Below are 19,740 nucleotides of genomic sequence, written 5' to 3' on the forward strand. Positions count from 1 at the left end.
CGCGCTGTCCCAGTGCCGTCTCCTCCTGACGTCAGCGCGCTGTCCCAGTGCCGTCTCCTCCTGACGTCAGCGCGCTGTCCCAGTGCCGTCTCCTCCTGACGTCAGCGCGCTGTCCCAGTGCCGTCTCCTCCTGACGTCAGCGCGCTGTCCCAGTACCGTCTCCTCCTGACGTCAGCGCGCTGTCCCAGTACCGTCTCCTCCTGACGTCAGCGCGCTGTCCCAGTACCGTCTCCTCCTGACGTCAGCGCGCTGTCCCAGTACCGTCTCCTCCTGACGTCAGCGCGCTGTCCCAGTACCGTCTCCTCCTGACGTCAGCGCGCTGTCCCAGTACCGTCTCCTCCTGACGTCTGCGCGCTGTCCCAGTACCGTCTGCTCCTGACGTCAGCGCGCTGTCCCAGTACCGTCTCCTCCTGACGTCAGCGCGCTGTCCCAGTACCGTCTCCTCCTGACGTCAGCGCGCTGTCCCAGTACCGTCTCCTCCTGACGTCAGCACGCTGTCCCAGTACCGTCTCCTCCTGACGTCAGCACGCTGTCCCAGTACCGTCTCCTCCTGACGTCAGCGCGCTGTCCCAGTACCGTCTCCTCCTGACGTCAGCGCGCTGTCCCAGTACCGTCTCCTCCTGACGTCAGAGCGCTGTCCCAGTACCGTCTCCTCCTGACGTCAGCGCGCTGTCCCAGTACCGTCTCCTCCTGACGTCAGCGCGCTGTCCCAGTACCGTCTCCTCCTGACGTCAGCGCGCTGTCCCAGTACCGTCTCCTCCTGACGTCAGCGCGCTGTCCCAGTACCGTCTCCTCCTGACGTCAGTGCGCTGTCTCAGTACCGTTTCCTCCTGACGTCAGCGCGCTGTCCCAGTACCGTCTCCTCCTGACGTCAGCGCGCTGTCTCAGTACCGTCTCCTCCTGACGTCAACGCCCTGTCCCAGTGCCGTCTCCTCCTGACGTCAGCGCCCTGTCCCAGTACCGTCTCCTCCTGACGTCAGCGCCCTGTCCCAGTGCCGTCCCCTCCTGACGTCAGCGCCCTGTCCCAGTACCGCCTCCTCCTGACGTCAGCGCGCTGTCCCAGTACCGTCTCCTCCTGACGTCAACGCCCTGTCCCAGTACCGTCTCCTCCTGACGTCAGCGCGCTGTCTCAGTACCGTCTCCTCCTGACGTCAGCGCGCTGTCTCAGTACCGTCTCCTCCTGACGTCAACGCCCTGTCCCAGTACCGTCTCCTCCTGACGTCAACGCCCTGTCCCAGTGCCGTCCCTCCTGACGTCAGCGCGCTGTCCCAGTACCGCCTCCTCCTGACGTCAGCGCGCTGTCCCAGTACCGTCTCCTCCTGACGTCAGCGAGCTGTCTCAGTGCCGTGTCCTCCTGACGTCAGCGCGCTGTCCCAGTACCGTCTCCTCCTGACGTCAGCGCGCCGTCTCAGTACCGTCTCCTCCTGACGTCAGCGCGCCGTCCCAGTACCGTCTCCTCCTGACGTCAGCGCGCCGTCCCAGTACCGTCTCCTCCTGACGTCAGCGCGCTGTCCCAGTACCGTCTCCTCCTGACGTCAGTGCGCAGTCCCAGTACCGTCTCCTCCTGACGTCAGCGCGCTGTCCCAGTACCGTCTCCTCCTGACGTCAGCGCGCTGTCCCAGTGCGGTCTCCTCCTGACGTCAGCGCGCTGTCCCAGTGCCGTCTCCTCCTGACGTCAGCGCGCTGTCCCAGTACCGTCTCCTCCTGATGTCAGCGTGCTGTCCCAGTACCGTCTCCTCCTGACGTCAGCGCGCTGTCCCAGTACCGTCTCCTCCTGACGTCAGCGCGCTGTCCCAGTGCGGTCTCCTCCTGACGTCAGCGCCCTGTCCCAGTACCGTCTCCTCCTGACGTCAGCGCGCTGTCCCAGTACCGTCTCCTCCTGACGTCAGCGCGCTGTCCCAGTACCGTCTCCTCCTGACGTCAGCGCCCTGTCCCTGTACCGTCTCCTCCTGACGTCAGCGCGCTGTCCCAGTACCGTCTCCTCCTGACGTCAGCGCCCTGTCCCAGTACCGTATCCTCCTGACGTCAGCGCGCTGTCCCAGTACCGTCTCCTCCTGACGTCAGCGCGCTGTCCCAGTACCGTCTCCTCCTGACGTCAGCGCGCTGTCCCAGTACCGTCTCCTCCTGAAGTCAGCGCGCTGTCCCAGTACCGTCTCCTCCTGACGTCAGCGCGCTGTCCCAGTGCGGTCTCCTCCTGACGTCAGCGCGCTGTCCCAGTGCCGTCTCCTCCTGACGTCAGCGCGCTGTCCCAGTACCGTCTCCTCCTGATGTCAGCGTGCTGTCCCAGTACCGTCTCCTCCTGACGTCAGCGCGCTGTCCCAGTACCGTCTCCTCCTGACGTCAGCGCGCTGTCCCAGTGCGGTCTCCTCCTGACGTCAGCGCCCTGTCCCAGTACCGTCTCCTCCTGACGTCAGCGCGCTGTCCCAGTACCGTCTCCTCCTGACGTCAGCGCGCTGTCCCAGTACCGTCTCCTCCTGACGTCAGCGCCCTGTCCCTGTACCGTCTCCTCCTGACGTCAGCGCGCTGTCCCAGTACCGTCTCCTCCTGACGTCAGCGCCCTGTCCCAGTACCGTATCCTCCTGACGTCAGCGCGCTGTCCCAGTACCGTCTCCTCCTGACGTCAGCGCGCTGTCCCAGTACCGTCTCCTCCTGACGTCAGCGCGCTGTCCCAGTACCGTCTCCTCCTGACGTCAGCGCGCTGTCCCAGTACCGTCTCCTCCTGACGTCAGCGCGCTGTCCCAGTACCGTCTCCTCCTGACGTCAGCGCGCTGTCCCAGTACCGTCTCCTCCTGACGTCTGCGCGCTGTCCCAGTGCCGTCTCCTCCTGACGTCAGCGCGCTGTCCCAGTTCCGTCTCCTCCTGACGTCAGAGCGCTGTCCCAGTACCGTCTCCTCCTGATGTCAACGTGCTGTCTCAGTGCCGTCTCCTCCTGACGTCAGCGCGCTGTCCCAGTGCCGTCTCCTCCTGACGTCAGCGCGCTGTCCCAGTACCGTCTCCTCCTGACGTCAGCGCGCTGTCCCAGTACCGTCTCCTCCTGACGTCAGCGCGCTGTCCCAGTACCGTCTCCTCCTGACGTCAGCGCGCTGTCCCAGTACCGTCTCCTCCTGACGTCAGCGCGCTGTCCCAGTACCGTCTCCTCCTGACGTCAGCGTGCTGTCCCAGTGCCGTCTCCACCTGACGTCAGCGCGCTGTCCCAGTACCGTCTCCTCCTGACGTCAGCGCGCTGTCCCAGTGCCGTCTCCTCCTGACGTCAGCGCGCTGTCCCAGTACCGTCTCCTCCTGATGTCAACGTGCTGTCTCAGTGCCGTCTCCTCCTGACGTCAGCGCGCTGTCCCAGTGCCGTCTCCTCCTGACGTCAGCGCGCTGTCCCAGTACCGTCTCCTCCTGACGTCAGCGCGCTGTCCCAGTACCGTCTCCTCCTGACGTCAGCGCGCTGTCCCAGTACCGTCTCCTCCTGACGTCAGCGTGCTGTCCCAGGACCGTCTCCTCCTCACGTCAGCGCGCTGTCCCAATACCTACTCCTCCTGACGTCAGCGCGCTGTCCCAGTACCGTCTCCTCCTGACGTCAGCGCGCTGTCCCAGTACCGTCTCCTCCTGACGTCAGCGCGCTGTCCCAGTACCGTCTCCTCCTGACGTCAGCGCGCTGTCCCAGTACCGTCTCCTCCTGACGTCAGCGCGCTGTCCCAGTACCGTCTCCTCCTGATGTCAGCGCGCTGTCCCAGTACCGTCTCCTCCTGACGTCAGCGCGCTGTCCCAGTACCGTCTCCTCCTGACGTCAGCGCGCTGTCCCAGTACCGTCTCCTCCTGATGTCAGTGCGCTGTCCCAGTACCGTCTCCTCCTGATGTCAGCGCGCTGTCCCAGTACCGTCTCCTCCTGACGTCAGCGCGCTGTCCCAGTACCGTCTCCTCCTGACGTCAGCGCGCTGTCCCAGTACCGTCTCCTCCTGACGTCAGCACGCTGTCCCAGTACCGTCTCCTCCTGACGTCAGCGCGCTGTCCCAATACCGTCTCCTCCTGACGTCAGCGCGCTGTCCCAGGACCGTCTCCTCCTCACGTCAGCGCGCTGTCCCAGTACCGTCTCCTCTTGATGTCAGTGCGCTGTCCCAGTACCGTCTCCTCCTGATGTCAGCGCGCTGTCCCAGTACCGTCTCCTCCTGACGTCAGCGCCCTGTCCCAGTACCGTCACCTCCTGACGTTAGCGCACTGTCCCAGTACCGTCTCCTCCTGACGTCAACGCCCTGTCCCAGTACCGTCACCTCCTGATGTCAGCGCGCTGTCCCAGTACCGTCTCCTCCTGATGTCAGCGCTCTGTCCCAGTACCGTCTCCTCCTGACGTCAACGCCCTGTCCCAGTGCCGTCTCCTCCTGACGTCAGCGTGCTGTCCCAGTACCGTCACCTCCTGACGTCAGCGCCCTGTCCCAGTACCGTCTCCTCCTGACGTCAGCGCGCTGTCCCAGTACCGTCTCCTCCTGACGTCAGCGCGCTGTCCCAGTACCGTCTCCTCCTGACGTCAGTGCACTGTCCCAGTGCCGTCTCCTCCTGACGTCAGCGCGCTGTCTCAGTACCGTCTCCTCCTGACGTCAACGCCCTGTCCCAGTGCCGTCTACTCCTGACGTCAGCGCGCTGTCCCAGTACCGTCTCCTCCTGACGTCAACGCCCTGTCCCAGTGCCGTCTCCTCCTGACGTCAGCGCGCTGTCCCAGTACCGTCTCCTCCTGACGTCAGCGCGCTGTCCCTGTACCGTCTCCTCCTGACGTCAGCGCGCTGTCCCAGTACCGTCTCCTCCTGACGTCAGCGCGCTGTCCCAGTACCGTCTCCTCCTGACGTCAGCGCGCTGTCCCAGTACCGTCTCCTCCTGACTTCAGCGCGCTGTCCCAGTACCGTCTCCTCCTGACGTCAGCGTGCTGTCCCAGTACAGTCTCCTCCTGACGTCAGCGCGCTGTCCCAGTACCGTCTCCTCCTGACGTCAGCGCGCTGTCCCAGTACCGTCTCCTCCTGACGTCAGCGCGCTGTCCCAGTGCGGTCTCCTCCTGACGTCAGCGCGCTGTCCCAGTTCCGTCTCCTCCTGACGTCAGCGCGCTGTCCCAGTACCGTCTCCTCCTGACGTCAGCGCGCTGTCCCAGTACCGTCTCCTCCTGACATCAGCGCGCTGTCCCAGTTCTGTCTCCTCCTGACGTCAGCGCGCTGTCCCAGTACCGTCTCCTCCTGACGTCAGCGCCCTGTCCCAGTACCATCTCCTCCTGACGTCAGCGCGCAGTCCCAGTACCGTCTCCTCCTGACATCAGCGCCCTGTCCCAGTACCGTCTCCTCCTGACATCAGCGTGCTGTCCCAGTACTGTCTCCTCCTGACGTCAGCGCGCTGTCCCAGTACCGTCTCCTCCTGACGTCAGCGCGCTGTCCCAGTACCGTCTCCTCCTGACGTCAGCGCGCTGTCCCAGTACCGTCTCCTCCTGACGTCAGCGCGCTGTCCCAGTACCGTCTCCTCCTGACGTCAGCGCGTTGTCCCAGTACCATCTCCTCCTGACGTCAGCGCGCTGTCCCAGTACCGTCTCCTCCTGACGTCAGCGCGCTGTCCCAGTACCGTCTCCTCCTGACGTCAGAGCGCTGTCCCAGTGCCGTCTCCTCCTGACGTCAGCGCGCTGTCCCAGTGCCGTCTCCTCCTGACGTCAGCGCCCTGTCCCAGTACCGTCTCCTCCTGACGTCAGCGCGCTGTCCCAGTACCGTCTCCTCCTGACGTCAGCGCCCTGTCCCAATACCGTCTCCTCCTGACGTCAGCGCGCTGTCCCAGTACCGTCTCCGCCTGACGTCAGCGCCCTGTCCCAGTACCGTCTCCTCCTGACGTCAGCGCGCTGTCCCAGTACCGTCTCCTCCTGACGTCAGCGCGCTGTCCCAGTACCGTCTCCTCCTGACGTCAGCGCGCTGTCCCAGTACCGTCTCCTCCTGACGTCAGCGCGCTGTCCCAGTACCGTCTCCTCCTGACGTCAGCGCGCTGTCCCAGTACCGTCTCCTCCTGACGTCAGCGCCCTGTCCCAGTACCGTATCCTCCTGACGTCAGCGCGCTGTCCCAGTACCGTCTCCTCCTGACGTCAGCGCCCTGTCCCAGTACCGTCTCCTCCTGACGTCAGCGCGCTGTCCCAGTACCGTCTCCTCCTCCTGACGCCAGCGCCCTGTCCCAGTACCGTCTCCTCCTGGCGTCAGCGCGCTGTCCCAGTACCGTCTCCTCCTGACGTCAGCGCGCTGTCCCAGTACCGTCTCCTCCTGACGTCAGCGCGCTGTCCCAGTACCGTCTCCTCCTGACGTCAGCGCCCTGTCCCAGTACCGTCTCCTCCTGACGTCAGCGCGCTGTCCCAGTACCGTCTCCTCCTGACGTCAGCGCGCTGTCCCAGTACCGTCTGCTCCTGACGTCAGCGCGCTGTCTCAGTACCGTCTCCTCCTGACGTCTGCGCGCTATCCCAGTACCGTCTCCACCTGACGTCAGCGCGCTGTCCCAGTACCGTCTCCTCCTGACGTCAGCGCGCTGTCCCAGTACCGTCTCCTCCTGACGTCAGCGCGCTGTCTCAGTACCGTCTCCTCCTGACGTCAGCGCGCTGTCCCAGTACCGTCTCCTCCTGACGTCAGCGCGCTGACCCAGTACCGCCTCCTCCTGACGTCAGCACGCTGTCCCAGTACCGTCTCCTCCTGACGTCAGCGCGCTGTCCCAGTACCGTCTCCTCCTGACGTCAGCGCGCTGTCCCATGTACCGTCTGCTCCTGACGTCAGCGCGCTGTCCCAGTACCGTCTCCTCCTGACGTCAGCGCGCTGTCCCAGTACCGTCTCCTCCTGACGTCAGCGCGCTGTCCCAGTACCGTCTCCTCCTGACGTCAGCGCGCTGTCCCAGTACCGTCTCCTCCTGACGTCAGCGCGCTGTCCCAGTACCGTCTCCTCCTGACGTCAGCGCGCTGTCCCAGTACCGTCTCCTCCTGACGTCAGCGCCCTGTCCCAGTACCGTATCCTCCTGACGTCAGCGCGCTGTCCCAGTACCGTCTCCGCCTGACGTCAGCGCCCTGTCCCAGTACCGTCTCCTCCTGACGTCAGCGCGCTGTCCCAGTACCGTCTCCTCCTCCTGACGCCAGCGCCCTGTCCCAGTACCGTCTCCTCCTGGCGTCAGCGCGCTGTCCCAGTACCGTCTCCTCCTGACGTCAGCGCGCTGTCCCAGTACCGTCTCCTCCTGACGTCAGCGCGCTGTCCCAGTACCGTCTCCTCCTGACGTCAGCGCCCTGTCCCAGTACCGTCTCCTCCTGACGTCAGCGCGCTGTCCCAGTACCGTCTCCTCCTGACGTCAGCGCGCTGTCCCAGTACCGTCTCCTCCTGACGTCAGCGCGCTGTCTCAGTACCGTCTCCTCCTGACGTCAGCGCGCTGTCCCAGTACCGTCTCCTCCTGACGTCAGCGCGCTGTCTCAGTACCGTCTCCTCCTGATGTCAGCGCGCTGTCCCAGTACCGTCTCCTCCTGACGTCAGCGTGCTGTCCCAGTACCGTCTCCTCCTGACGTCAGCGCACTGTCCCAGTACCGTCTCCTCCTGACGTCAACGCCCTGTCCCAGTACCGTCACCTCCTGATGTCAGCGCGCTGTCCCAGTACCGTCTCCTCCTGATGTCAGCGCTCTGTCCCAGTACCGTCTCCTCCTGACGTCAACGCCCTGTCCCAGTGCCGTCTCCTCCTGACGTCAGCGTGCTGTCCCAGTACCGTCACCTCCTGACGTCAGCGCCCTGTCCCAGTACCGTCTCCTCCTGACGTCAGCGCGCTGTCCCAGTACCGTCTCCTCCTGACGTCAGCGCGCTGTCCCAGTGCCGTCTCCTCCTGACGTCAGCGCGCTGTCCCAGTACCGTCTCCTCCTGACGTCAGCGCGCTGTCCCTGTACCGTCTCCTCCTGACGTCAGCGCGCTGTCCCAGTACCGTCTCCTCCTGACGTCAGCGCGCTGTCCCAGTACCGTCTCCTCCTGACGTCAGCGCGCTGTCCCAGTACCGTCTCCTCCTGACTTCAGCGCGCTGTCCCAGTACCGTCTCCTCCTGACGTCAGCGTGCTGTCCCAGTACAGTCTCCTCCTGACGTCAGCGCGCTGTCCCAGTACCGTCTCCTCCTGACGTCAGCGCGCTGTCCCAGTACCGTCTCCTCCTGACGTCAGCGCGCTGTCCCAGTGCGGTCTCCTCCTGACGTCAGCGCGCTGTCCCAGTTCCGTCTCCTCCTGACGTCAGCGCGCTGTCCCAGTACCGTCTCCTCCTGACGTCAGCGCGCTGTCCCAGTTCTGTCTCCTCCTGACGTCAGCGCGCTGTCCCAGTACCGTCTCCTCCTGACGTCAGCGCCCTGTCCCAGTACCATCTCCTCCTGACGTCAGCGCGCAGTCCCAGTACCGTCTCCTCCTGACATCAGCGCCCTGTCCCAGTACCGTCTCCTCCTGACATCAGCGTGCTGTCCCAGTACCGTCTCCTCCTGACGTCAGCGCGCTGTCCCAGTACCGTCTCCTCCTGACGTCAGCGCGCTGTCCCAGTACCGTCTTCTCCTGACGTCAGCGCGCTGTCCCAGTACCGTCTCCTCCTGACGTCAGCGCGCTGTCCCAGTACCGTCTCCTCCTGACGTCAGCGCGTTGACCCAGTACCATCTCCTCCTGACGTCAGCGCGCTGTCCCAGTACCGTCTCCTCCTGACGTCAGCGCGCTGTCCCAGTACCGTCTCCTCCTGACGTCAGAGCGCTGTCCCAGTGCCGTCTCCTCCTGACGTCAGCGCGCTGTCCCAGTGCCGTCTCCTCCTGACGTCAGCGCGCTGTCCCAGTACCGTCTCCGCCTGACGTCAGCGCCCTGTCCCAGTACCGTCTCCTCCTGACGTCAGCGCGCTGTCCCAGTACCGTCTCCTCCTGACGTCAGCGCGCTGTCCCAGTACCGTCTCCTCCTGACGTCAGCGCCCTGTCCCAGTACCGTATCCTCCTGACGTCAGCGCGCTGTCCCAGTACCGTCTCCTCCTGACGTCAGCGCCCTGTCCCAGTACCGTCTCCTCCTGACGTCAGCGCGCTGTCCCAGTACCGTCTCCTCCTGACGTCAGCGCGCTGTCCCAGTACCGTCTCCTCCTGACGTCAGCGCGCTGTCCCAGTGCCGTCTCCTCCTGACGTCCGCGCGCTGTCCCAGTACCGCCTCCTCCTGACGTCAGCGCGCTGTCCCAGTACCGTCTCCTCCTGACGTCAGCGCGCTGTCCCAATACCGTCTCCTCCTGACGTCAGCGCGCTGTCCCAATACCGTCTCCTCCTGACGTCAGCGCGCTGTCTCAGTACCGTCTCCTCCTGACGTCAGCGCGCTGTCCCAGTACCGTCTGCTCCTGACGTCCGCGCGCTGTCCCAGTACCGTCTCCTCCTGACGTCAGCGCGCTGTCTCAGTACCGTCTCCTCCTGACGTCTGCGCGCTATCCCAGTACCGTCTCCACCTGACATCAGCGCGCTGTCCCAGTACCGTCTCCTCCTTACGTCAGCGCGCTGTCTCAGTACCGTCTCCTCCTGACGTCAGCGCGCTGTCCCAGTACCGTCTCCTCCTGACGTCAGCGCCCTGTCCCAATACCGTCTCCTCCTGACGTCAGCGCGCTGTCCCAGTACCGTCTCCGCCTGACGTCAGCGCCCTGTCCCAGTACCGTCTCCTCCTGACGTCAGCGCGCTGTCCCAGTACCGTCTCCTCCTGACGTCAGCGCGCTGTCCCAGTACCGTCTCCTCCTGACGTCAGCGCGCTGTCCCAGTACCGTCTCCTCCTGACGTCAGCGCGCTGTCCCAGTACCGTCTCCTCCTGACGTCAGCGCGCTGTCCCAGTACCGTCTCCTCCTGACGTCAGCGCCCTGTCCCAGTACCGTATCCTCCTGACGTCAGCGCGCTGTCCCAGTACCGTCTCCTCCTGACGTCAGCGCCCTGTCCCAGTACCGTCTCCTCCTGACGTCAGCGCGCTGTCCCAGTACCGTCTCCTCCTCCTGACGCCAGCGCCCTGTCCCAGTACCGTCTCCTCCTGGCGTCAGCGCGCTGTCCCAGTACCGTCTCCTCCTGACGTCAGCGCGCTGTCCCAGTACCGTCTCCTCCTGACGTCAGCGCGCTGTCCCAGTACCGTCTCCTCCTGACGTCAGCGCCCTGTCCCAGTACCGTCTCCTCCTGACGTCAGCGCGCTGTCCCAGTACCGTCTCCTCCTGACGTCAGCGCGCTGTCCCAGTACCGTCTGCTCCTGACGTCAGCGCGCTGTCTCAGTACCGTCTCCTCCTGACGTCTGCGCGCTATCCCAGTACCGTCTCCACCTGACGTCAGCGCGCTGTCCCAGTACCGTCTCCTCCTGACGTCAGCGCGCTGTCCCAGTACCGTCTCCTCCTGACGTCAGCGCGCTGTCTCAGTACCGTCTCCTCCTGACGTCAGCGCGCTGTCCCAGTACCGTCTCCTCCTGACGTCAGCGCGCTGACCCAGTACCGCCTCCTCCTGACGTCAGCGCGCTGTCCCAGTACCGTCTCCTCCTGACGTCAGCGCGCTGTCCCAGTACCGTCTCCTCCTGACGTCAGCGCGCTGTCCCAGTACCGTCTCCTCCTGACGTCAGCGCGCTGTCCCATGTACCGTCTGCTCCTGACGTCAGCGCGCTGTCCCAGTACCGTCTCCTCCTGACGTCAGCGCGCTGTCCCAGTACCGTCTCCTCCTGACGTCAGCGCGCTGTCCCAGTACCGTCTCCTCCTGACGTCAGCGCGTTGTCCCAGTACCGTCTCCTCCTGACGTCAGCGCGCTGTCCCAGTACCGTCTCCTCCTGACGTCAGCGCCCTGTCCCAGTACCGTATCCTCCTGACGTCAGCGCGCTGTCCCAGTACCGTCTCCTCCTGACGTCAGCGCCCTGTCCCAGTACCGTATCCTCCTGACGTCAGCGCGCTGTCCCAGTACCGTCTCCTCCTGACGTCAGCGCCCTGTCCCAGTACCGTCTCCTCCTGACGCCAGCGCGCTGTCCCAGTACCGTCTCCTCCTCCTGACGCCAGCGCCCTGTCCCAGTACCGTCTCCTCCTGGCGTCAGCGCGCTGTCCCAGTACCGTCTCCTCCTGACGTCAGCGCGCTGTCCCAGTACCGTCTCCTCCTGACGTCAGCGCGCTGTCCCAGTACCGTCTCCTCCTGACGTCAGCGCCCTGTCCCAGTACCGTCTCCTCCTGACGTCAGCGCGCTGTCCCAGTACCGTCTCCTCCTGACGTCAGCGCGCTGTCCCAGTACCGTCTCCTCCTGACGTCAGCGCGCTGTCTCAGTACCGTCTCCTCCTGACGTCAGCGCGCTGTCCCAGTACCGTCTCCTCCTGACGTCAGCGCGCTGTCTCAGTACCGTCTCCTCCTGATGTCAGCGCGCTGTCCCAGTACCGTCTCCTCCTGACGTCAGCGTGCTGTCCCAGTACCGTCTCCTCCTGACGTCAGCGCACTGTCCCAGTACCGTCTCCTCCTGACGTCAACGCCCTGTCCCAGTACCGTCACCTCCTGATGTCAGCGCGCTGTCCCAGTACCGTCTCCTCCTGATGTCAGCGCTCTGTCCCAGTACCGTCTCCTCCTGACGTCAACGCCCTGTCCCAGTGCCGTCTCCTCCTGACGTCAGCGTGCTGTCCCAGTACCGTCACCTCCTGACGTCAGCGCCCTGTCCCAGTACCGTCTCCTCCTGACGTCAGCGCGCTGTCCCAGTACCGTCTCCTCCTGACGTCAGCGCGCTGTCCCAGTGCCGTCTCCTCCTGACGTCAGCGCGCTGTCCCAGTACCGTCTCCTCCTGACGTCAGCGCGCTGTCCCAGTACCGTCTCCTCCTGACGTCAACGCCCTGTCCCAGTGCCGTCTCCTCCTGACGTCAGCGCGCTGTCCCAGTACCGTCTCCTCCTGACGTCAACGCCCTGTCCCAGTGCCGTCTCCTCCTGACGTCAGCGCGCTGTCCCAGTACCGTCTCCTCCTGACGTCAGCGCGCTGTCCCTGTACCGTCTCCTCCTGACGTCAGCGCGCTGTCCCAGTACCGTCTCCTCCTGACGTCAGCGCGCTGTCCCAGTACCGTCTCCTCCTGACGTCAGCGCGCTGTCCCAGTACCGTCTCCTCCTGACTTCAGCGCGCTGTCCCAGTACCGTCTCCTCCTGACGTCAGCGTGCTGTCCCAGTACCGTCTCCTCCTGACGTCAGCGCGCTGTCCCAGTACCGTCTCCTCCTGACGTCAGCGCGCTGTCCCAGTACCGTCTCCTCCTGACGTCAGCGCGCTGTCCCAGTGCGGTCTCCTCCTGACGTCAGCGCGCTGTCCCAGTTCCGTCTCCTCCTGACGTCAGCGCGCTGTCCCAGTACCGTCTCCTCCTGACGTCAGCGCGCTGTCCCAGTACCGTCTCGTCCTGACATCAGCGCGCTGTCCCAGTTCTGTCTCCTCCTGACGTCAGCGCGCTGTCCCAGTACCGTCTCCTCCTGACGTCAGCGCCCTGTCCCAGTACCATCTCCTCCTGACGTCAGCGCGCAGTCCCAGTACCGTCTCCTCCTGACATCAGCGCCCTGTCCCAGTACCGTCTCCTCCTGACGTCAGCGCGCTGTCCCAGTACCGTCTCCTCCTGACGTCAGCGCGCTGTCCCAGTACCGTCTCCTCCTGACGTCAGCGCGTTGTCCCAGTACCATCTCCTCCTGACGTCAGCGCGCTGTCCCAGTACCGTCTCCTCCTGACGTCAGCGCGCTGTCCCAGTACCGTCTCCTCCTGACGTCAGCGCGCTGTCCCAGTACCGTCTCCTCCTGACGTCAGAGCGCTGTCCCAGTGCCGTCTCCTCCTGACGTCAGCGCGCTGTCCCAGTGCCGTCTCCTCCTGACGTCAGCGCGCTGTCCCAGTACCGTCTCCGCCTGACGTCAGCGCCCTGTCCCAGTACCGTCTCCTCCTGACGTCAGCGCGCTGTCCCAGTACCGTCTCCTCCTGACGTCAGCGCGCTGTCCCAGTACCGTCTCCTCCTGACGTCTGCGCGCTATCATAGTACCGTCTCCACCTGACATCAGCGCGCTGTCCCAGTACCGTCTCCTCCTGACGTCAGCGCGCTGTCTCAGTACCGTCTCCTCCTGACGTCAGCGCGCTGTCCCAATACCGTCTCCTCCTGACGTCAGCGTGCTGTCCCAGTACCGTCTCCTCCTGACGTCAGCGCGCTGTCCCAGTACCGTCTCCTCCTGACGTCAGCGCCCTGTCCCAATACCTTCTCCTCCTGACGTCAGCGCGCTGTCCCAGTACCGTCTCCGCCTGACGTCAGCGCCCTGTCCCAGTACCGTCTCCTCCTGACGTCAGCGCGCTGTCCCAGTACCGTCTCCTCCTGACGTCAGCGCGCTGTCTCAGTACCGTCTCCTCCTGACGTCAGCGCGCTGTCCCAGTACCGTCTCCTCCTGACGTCAGCGCCCTGTCCCAATACCTTCTCCTCCTGACGTCAGCGCGCTGTCCCAGTACCGTCTCCGCCTGACGTCAGCGCCCTGTCCCAGTACCGTCTCCTCCTGACGTCAGCGCGCTGTCCCAGTACCGTCTCCTCCTGACGTCAGCGCGCTGTCCCAGTACCGTCTCCTCCTGACGTCAGCGCGCTGTCCCAGTACCGTCTCCTCCTGACGTCAGCGCGCTGTCCCAGTACCGTCTCCTCCTGACGTCAGCGCGCTGTCCCAGTACCGTCTCCTCCTGACGTCAGCGCCCTGTCCCAGTACCGTATCCTCCTGACGTCAGCGCGCTGTCCCAGTACCGTCTCCTCCTGACGTCAGCGCCCTGTCCCAGTACCGTCTCCTCCTGACGTCAGCGCGCTGTCCCAGTACCGTCTCCTCCTGACGTCAGCGCGCTGTCCCAGTACCGTCTCCTCCTCCTGACGCCAGCGCCCTGTCCCAGTACCGTCTCCTCCTGGCGTCAGCGCGCTGTCCCAGTACCGTCTCCTCCTGACGTCAGCGCGCTGTCCCAGTACCGTCTCCTCCTGACGTCAGCGCGCTGTCCCAGTACCGTCTCCTCCTGACGTCAGCGCCCTGTCCCAGTACCGTCTCCTCCTGACGTCAGCGCGCTGTCCCAGTACTGTCTCCTCCTGACTTCAGCGCGCTGTCCCAGTACCGTCTGCTCCTGACGTCAGCGCGCTGTCCCAGTACCGTCTCCTCCTGACGTCTGCGCGCTATCCCAGTACCGTCTCCACCTGACGTCAGCGCGCTGTCCCAGTACCGTCTCCTCCTGACGTCAGCGCGCTGTCTCAGTACCGTCTCCTCCTGACGTCAGCGCGCTGTCCCAGTACCGTCTCCTCCTGACGTCAGCGCGCTGTCCCAGTACCGTCTCCTCCTGACGTCAGCGCGCTGTCCCAGTACCGTCTCCTCCTGACGTCAGCGCGCTGTCCCAGTACCGTCTCGTACTGGGACGCGCGCTGTCCCAGTACCGTTTCCTCCTGACGTCAGCGCGCTGTCCCAGTACCGTCTCCTCCTGACGTCAGCGCGCTGTCCCAGTACCGTCTCCCCCTGACGTCAGCGCGCTGTCCCAGTACCGTCTCCTCCTGACGTCAGCGCGCTGTCCCAGTACCGTCTCCTCCTGACGTCAGCGCGCTGTCCCAGTACCGTCTCCCCCTGACGTCAGCGCGCTGTCCCAGTACCGTCTCCTCCTGACGTCAGCGCGCTGTCCCAGTACCGTCTCCTCCTGACGTCAGCGCGCTGTCCCAGTACCGTCTCCTCCTGACGTCAGCGCTCTGTCCCAGTACCGTCTCCTCCTGACGTCAGCGCGCTGTCCCAGTACCGTCTCACTGTCCCAGTACTGTCTCCTCCTGACGTCAACGCCCTGTCCCAGTACCGTCTCCTCCTGACGTCAGCGCGCTGTCCCAGTACCGTCACCTCCTGACGTCAACGCGCTGTCCCAGTACCGTTTCCTCCTGACGTCAGCGCGCTGTCCCAGTACCGTCTCCTCCTGACGTCAGCGCGCTGTCCCAGTACCGTCTCCTCCTCACGTCAGCGCGCTGTCCCAGTACCGTCTCCTCCTGACGTCAGCACGCTGTCCCAGTACCGTCTCCTCCTGACGTCAGCGAGCTGTCTCAGTGCCGTGTCCTCCTGACGTCAGCTCGCTGTCCCATTACCGTCTCCTCCTGACGTCAGCGCGCTGTCTCAGTACCGTCTCCTCCTGACGTCAGCGCCCTGTCCCAGTACCGTCTCCTCCTGACGTCAGCCCGCTGTCCCAGTACCGTCTCCTCCTGACGTCAGCGCGCTGTCCCAGTACCGTCTGCTCCTGACGTCAGCCCGCTGTCCCAGTACCGTCTCCTCCTGACGTCAGCGCGCTGTCCCAGTACCGTCTCCTCCTGACGTCAGCGCGCTGTCCCAGTACCGTCTCCTCCTGACGTCAGCGCGCTGTCTCAGTACCGTCTCCTCCTGACGTCAGCGCGCTGTCCCAGTACCGTCTCCTCCTGACGTCAGCGCGCTGTCCCAGTACCGTCTCCTCCTGACGTCAGCGCGCTGTCCCAGTGCGGTCTCCTCCTGATGTCAGCGCCCTGTCCCAGTACCGTCTCCTCCTGACGTCAGCGCGCTGTCCCAGTACCGTCTCCTCCTGACGTCAGCGCGCTGTCCCAGTACCGTCTCCTCCTGATGTCAGCGCCCTGTCCCAGTACCGTCTCCTCCTGACGTCAGCGCGCTGTCCCAGTACCGTCTCCTCCTGACGTCAGCGCGCTGTCCCAGTACCGTCTCCTCCTGACGTCAGCGCCCTGTCCCAGTACCGTATCCTCCTAACGTCAGCGCGCTGTCCCAGTACCGTCTCCTCCTGACGTCAGCGCGCTGTCCCAGTACCGTCTCCTCCTGACGTCAGCGCGCTGTCCCAGTACCGTCTCCTCCTGACGTCAGCGCGCTGTCCCAGTACCGTCTCCTCCTGACGTCAGCGCGCTGTCCCAGTACCGTCTCCTCCTGACGTCAGCGCCCTGTCCCAGTACCGTCTCCTCCTGACGTCAGCGCGCTGTCCCAGTACCTTCTCCTCCTGACGTCAGCGCGCTGTCCCAGTACCGTCTCCTCCTGACGTCAGCGCCCTGTCCCAGTACCGTCTCCTCCTGACGTCAGCGCGCTGTCCCAGTACCGTCTCCTCCTGACGTCAGCGCGCTGTCCCAGTACCGTCTCCTCCTGACGTCAGCGCCCTGTCCCAGTGCCGTCTCCTCCTGACGTCCGCGCGCTGTCCCAGTACCGTCTCCTCCTGACGTCAGCGCCCTGTCCCAGTACCGTCTCCTCCTGACGTCAGCGCCCTGTCCCAATACCTTCTCCTCCTGACGTCAGCGCGCTGTCCCAGTACCGTCTCCGCCTGACGTCAGCGCCCTGTCCCAGTACCGTCTCCTCCTGACGTCAACGCCCTGTCCCAGTGCCGTCTCCTCCTGACGTCAGCGTGCTGTCCCAGTACCGTCACCTCCTGACGTCAGCGCCCTGTCCCAGTACCGTCTCCTCCTGACGTCAGCGCGCTGTCCCAGTACCGTCTCCTCCTGACGTCAGCGCGCTGTCCCAGTGCCGTCTCCTCCTGACGTCAGCGCGCTGTCCCAGTACCGTCTCCTCCTGACGTCAGCGCGCTGTCCCTGTACCGTCTCCTCCTGACGTCAGCGCGCTGTCCCAGTACCGTCTCCTCCTGACGTCAGCGCGCTGTCCCAGTACCGTCTCCTCCTGACGTCAGCGTGCTGTCCCAGTACCGTCTCCTCCTGACGTCAGCGCGCTGTCCCAGTACCGTCTCCTCCTGACTTCAGCGCGCTGTCCCAGTACCGTCTCCTCCTGACGTCAGCGTGCTGTCCCAGTACAGTCTCCTCCTGACGTCAGCGCGCTGTCCCAGTACCGTCTCCTCCTGACGTCAGCGCGCTGTCCCAGTACCGTCTCCTCCTGACGTCAGCGCGCTGTCCCAGTGCGGTCTCCTCCTGACGTCAGCGCGCTGTCCCAGTTCCGTCTCCTCCTGACGTCAGCGCGCTGTCCCAGTACCGTCTCCTCCTGACGTCAGCGCGCTGTCCCAGTACCGTCTCCTCCTGACATCAGCGCGCTGTCCCAGTTCTGTCTCCTCCTGACGTCAGCGCGCTGTCCCAGTACCGTCTCCTCCTGACGTCAGCGCCCTGTCCCAGTACCATCTCCTCCTGACGTCAGCGCGCAGTCCCAGTACCGTCTCCTCCTGACATCAGCGCCCTGTCCCAGTACCGTCTCCTCCTGACATCAGCGTGCTGTCCCAGTACCGTCTCCTCCTGACGTCAGCGCGCTGTCCCAGTACCGTCTCCTCCTGACGTCAGCGCGCTGTCCCAGTACCGTCTCCTCCTGACGTCAGCGCGCTGTCCCAGTACCGTCTCCTCCTGACGTCAGCGCGCTGTCCCAGTACCGTCTCCTCCTGACGTCAGCGCGTTGACCCAGTACCATCTCCTCCTGACGTCAGCGCGCTGTCCCAGTACCGTCTCCTCCTGACGTCAGCGCGCTGTCCCAGTACCGTCTCCTCCTGACGTCAGAGCGCTGTCCCAGTGCCGTCTCCTCCTGACGTCAGCGCGCTGTCCCAGTGCCGTCTCCTCCTGACGTCAGCGCGCTGTCCCAGTACCGTCTCCGCCTGACGTCAGCGCCCTGTCCCAGTACCGTCTCCTCCTGACGTCAGCGCGCTGTCCCAGTACCGTCTCCTCCTGACGTCAGCGCGCTGTCCCAGTACCGTCTCCTCCTGACGTCAGCGCCCTGTCCCAGTACCGTATCCTCCTGACGTCAGCGCGCTGTCCCAGTACCGTCTCCTCCTGACGTCAGCGCCCTGTCCCAGTACCGTCTCCTCCTGACGTCAGCGCGCTGTCCAAGTACCGTCTCCTCCTGACGTCAGCGCGCTGTCCCAGTACCGTCTCCTCCTGACGTCAGCGCGCTGTCCCAGTGCCGTCTCCTCCTGACGTCCGCGCGCTGTCCCAGTACCGCCTCCTCCTGACGTCAGCGCGCTGTCCCAGTACCGTCTCCTCCTGACGTCAGCGCGCTGTCCCAATACCGTCTCCTCCTGACGTCAGCGCGCTGTCCCAATACCGTCTCCTCCTGACGTCAGCGCGCTGTCTCAGTACCGTCTCCTCCTGACGTCAGCGCGCTGTCCCAGTACCGTCTGCTCCTGACGTCCGCGCGCTGTCCCAGTACCGTCTCCTCCTGACGTCAGCGCGCTGTCTCAGTACCGTCTCCTCCTGACGTCTGCGCGCTATCCCAGTACCGTCTCCACCTGACATCAGCGCGCTGTCCCAGTACCGTCTCCTCCTTACGTCAGCGCGCTGTCTCAGTACCGTCTCCTCCTGACGTCAGCGCGCTGTCCCAGTACCGTCTCCTCCTGACGTCAGCGCCCTGTCCCAATACCGTCTCCTCCTGACGTCAGCGCGCTGTCCCAGTACCGTCTCCGCCTGACGTCAGCGCCCTGTCCCAGTACCGTCTCCTCCTGACGTCAGCGCGCTGTCCCAGTACCGTCTCCTCCTGACGTCAGCGCGCTGTCCCAGTACCGTCTCCTCCTGACGTCAGCGCGCTGTCCCAGTACCGTCTCCTCCTGACGTCAGCGCGCTGTCCCAGTACCGTCTCCTCCTGACGTCAGCGCGCTGTCCCAGTACCGTCTCCTCCTGACGTCAGCGCCCTGTCCCAGTACCGTCTCCTCCTGACGTCAGCGCGCTGTCCCAGTACCGTCTCCTCCTGACGTCAGCGCCCTGTCCCAGTACCGTCTCCTCCTGACGTCAGCGCGCTGTCCCAGTACCGTCTCCTCCTCCTGACGCCAGCGCCCTGTCCCAGTACCGTCTCCTCCTGGCGTCAGCGCGCTGTCCCAGTACCGTCTCCTCCTGACGTCAGCGCGCTGTCCCAGTACCGTCTCCTCCTGACGTCAGCGCGCTGTCCCAGTACCGTCTCCTCCTGACGTCAGCGCCCTGTCCCAGTACCGTCTCCTCCTGACGTCAGCGCGCTGTCCCAGTACCGTCTCCTCCTGACGTCAGCGCGCTGTCCCAGTACCGTCTGCTCCTGACGTCAGCGCGCTGTCTCAGTACCGTCTCCTCCTGACGTCTGCGCGCTATCCCAGTACCGTCTCCACCTGACGTCAGCGCGCTGTCCCAGTACCGTCTCCTCCTGACGTCAGCGCGCTGTCCCAGTACCGTCTCCTCCTGACGTCAGCGCGCTGTCTCAGTACCGTCTCCTCCTGACGTCAGCGCGCTGTCCCAGTACCGTCTCCTCCTGACGTCAGCGCGCTGACCCAGTACCGCCTCCTCCTGACGTCAGCGCGCTGTCCCAGTACCGTCTCCTCCTGACGTCAGCGCGCTGTCCCAGTACCGTCTCCTCCTGACGTCAGCGCGCTGTCCCAGTACCGTCTCCTCCTGACGTCAGCGCGCTGTCCCATGTACCGTCTGCTCCTGACGTCAGCGCGCTGTCCCAGTACCGTCTCCTCCTGACGTCAGCGCGCTGTCCCAGTACCGTCTCCTCCTGACGTCAGCGCGCTGTCCCAGTACCGTCTCCTCCTGACGTCAGCGCGCTGTCCCAGTACCGTCTCCTCCTGACGTCAGCGCGCTGTCCCAGTACCGTCTCCTCCTGACGTCAGCGCGCTGTCCCAGTACCGTCTCCTCCTGACGTCAGCGCCCTGTCCCAGTACCGTATCCTCCTGACGTCAGCGCGCTGTCCCAGTACCGTCTCCTCCTGACGTCAGCGCCCTGTCCCAGTACCGTCTCCTCCTGACGTCAGCGCGCTGTCCCAGTACCGTCTCCTCCTCCTGACGCCAGCGCCCTGTCCCAGTACCGTCTCCTCCTGGCGTCAGCGCGCTGTCCCAGTACCGTCTCCTCCTGAC

The sequence above is a fragment of the Scyliorhinus torazame genome, chromosome 4 (assembly GCF_047496885.1).
Source record: "Scyliorhinus torazame isolate Kashiwa2021f chromosome 4, sScyTor2.1, whole genome shotgun sequence".
In the NCBI taxonomy this organism is placed as follows: Eukaryota; Metazoa; Chordata; class Chondrichthyes; order Carcharhiniformes; family Scyliorhinidae; genus Scyliorhinus; species Scyliorhinus torazame.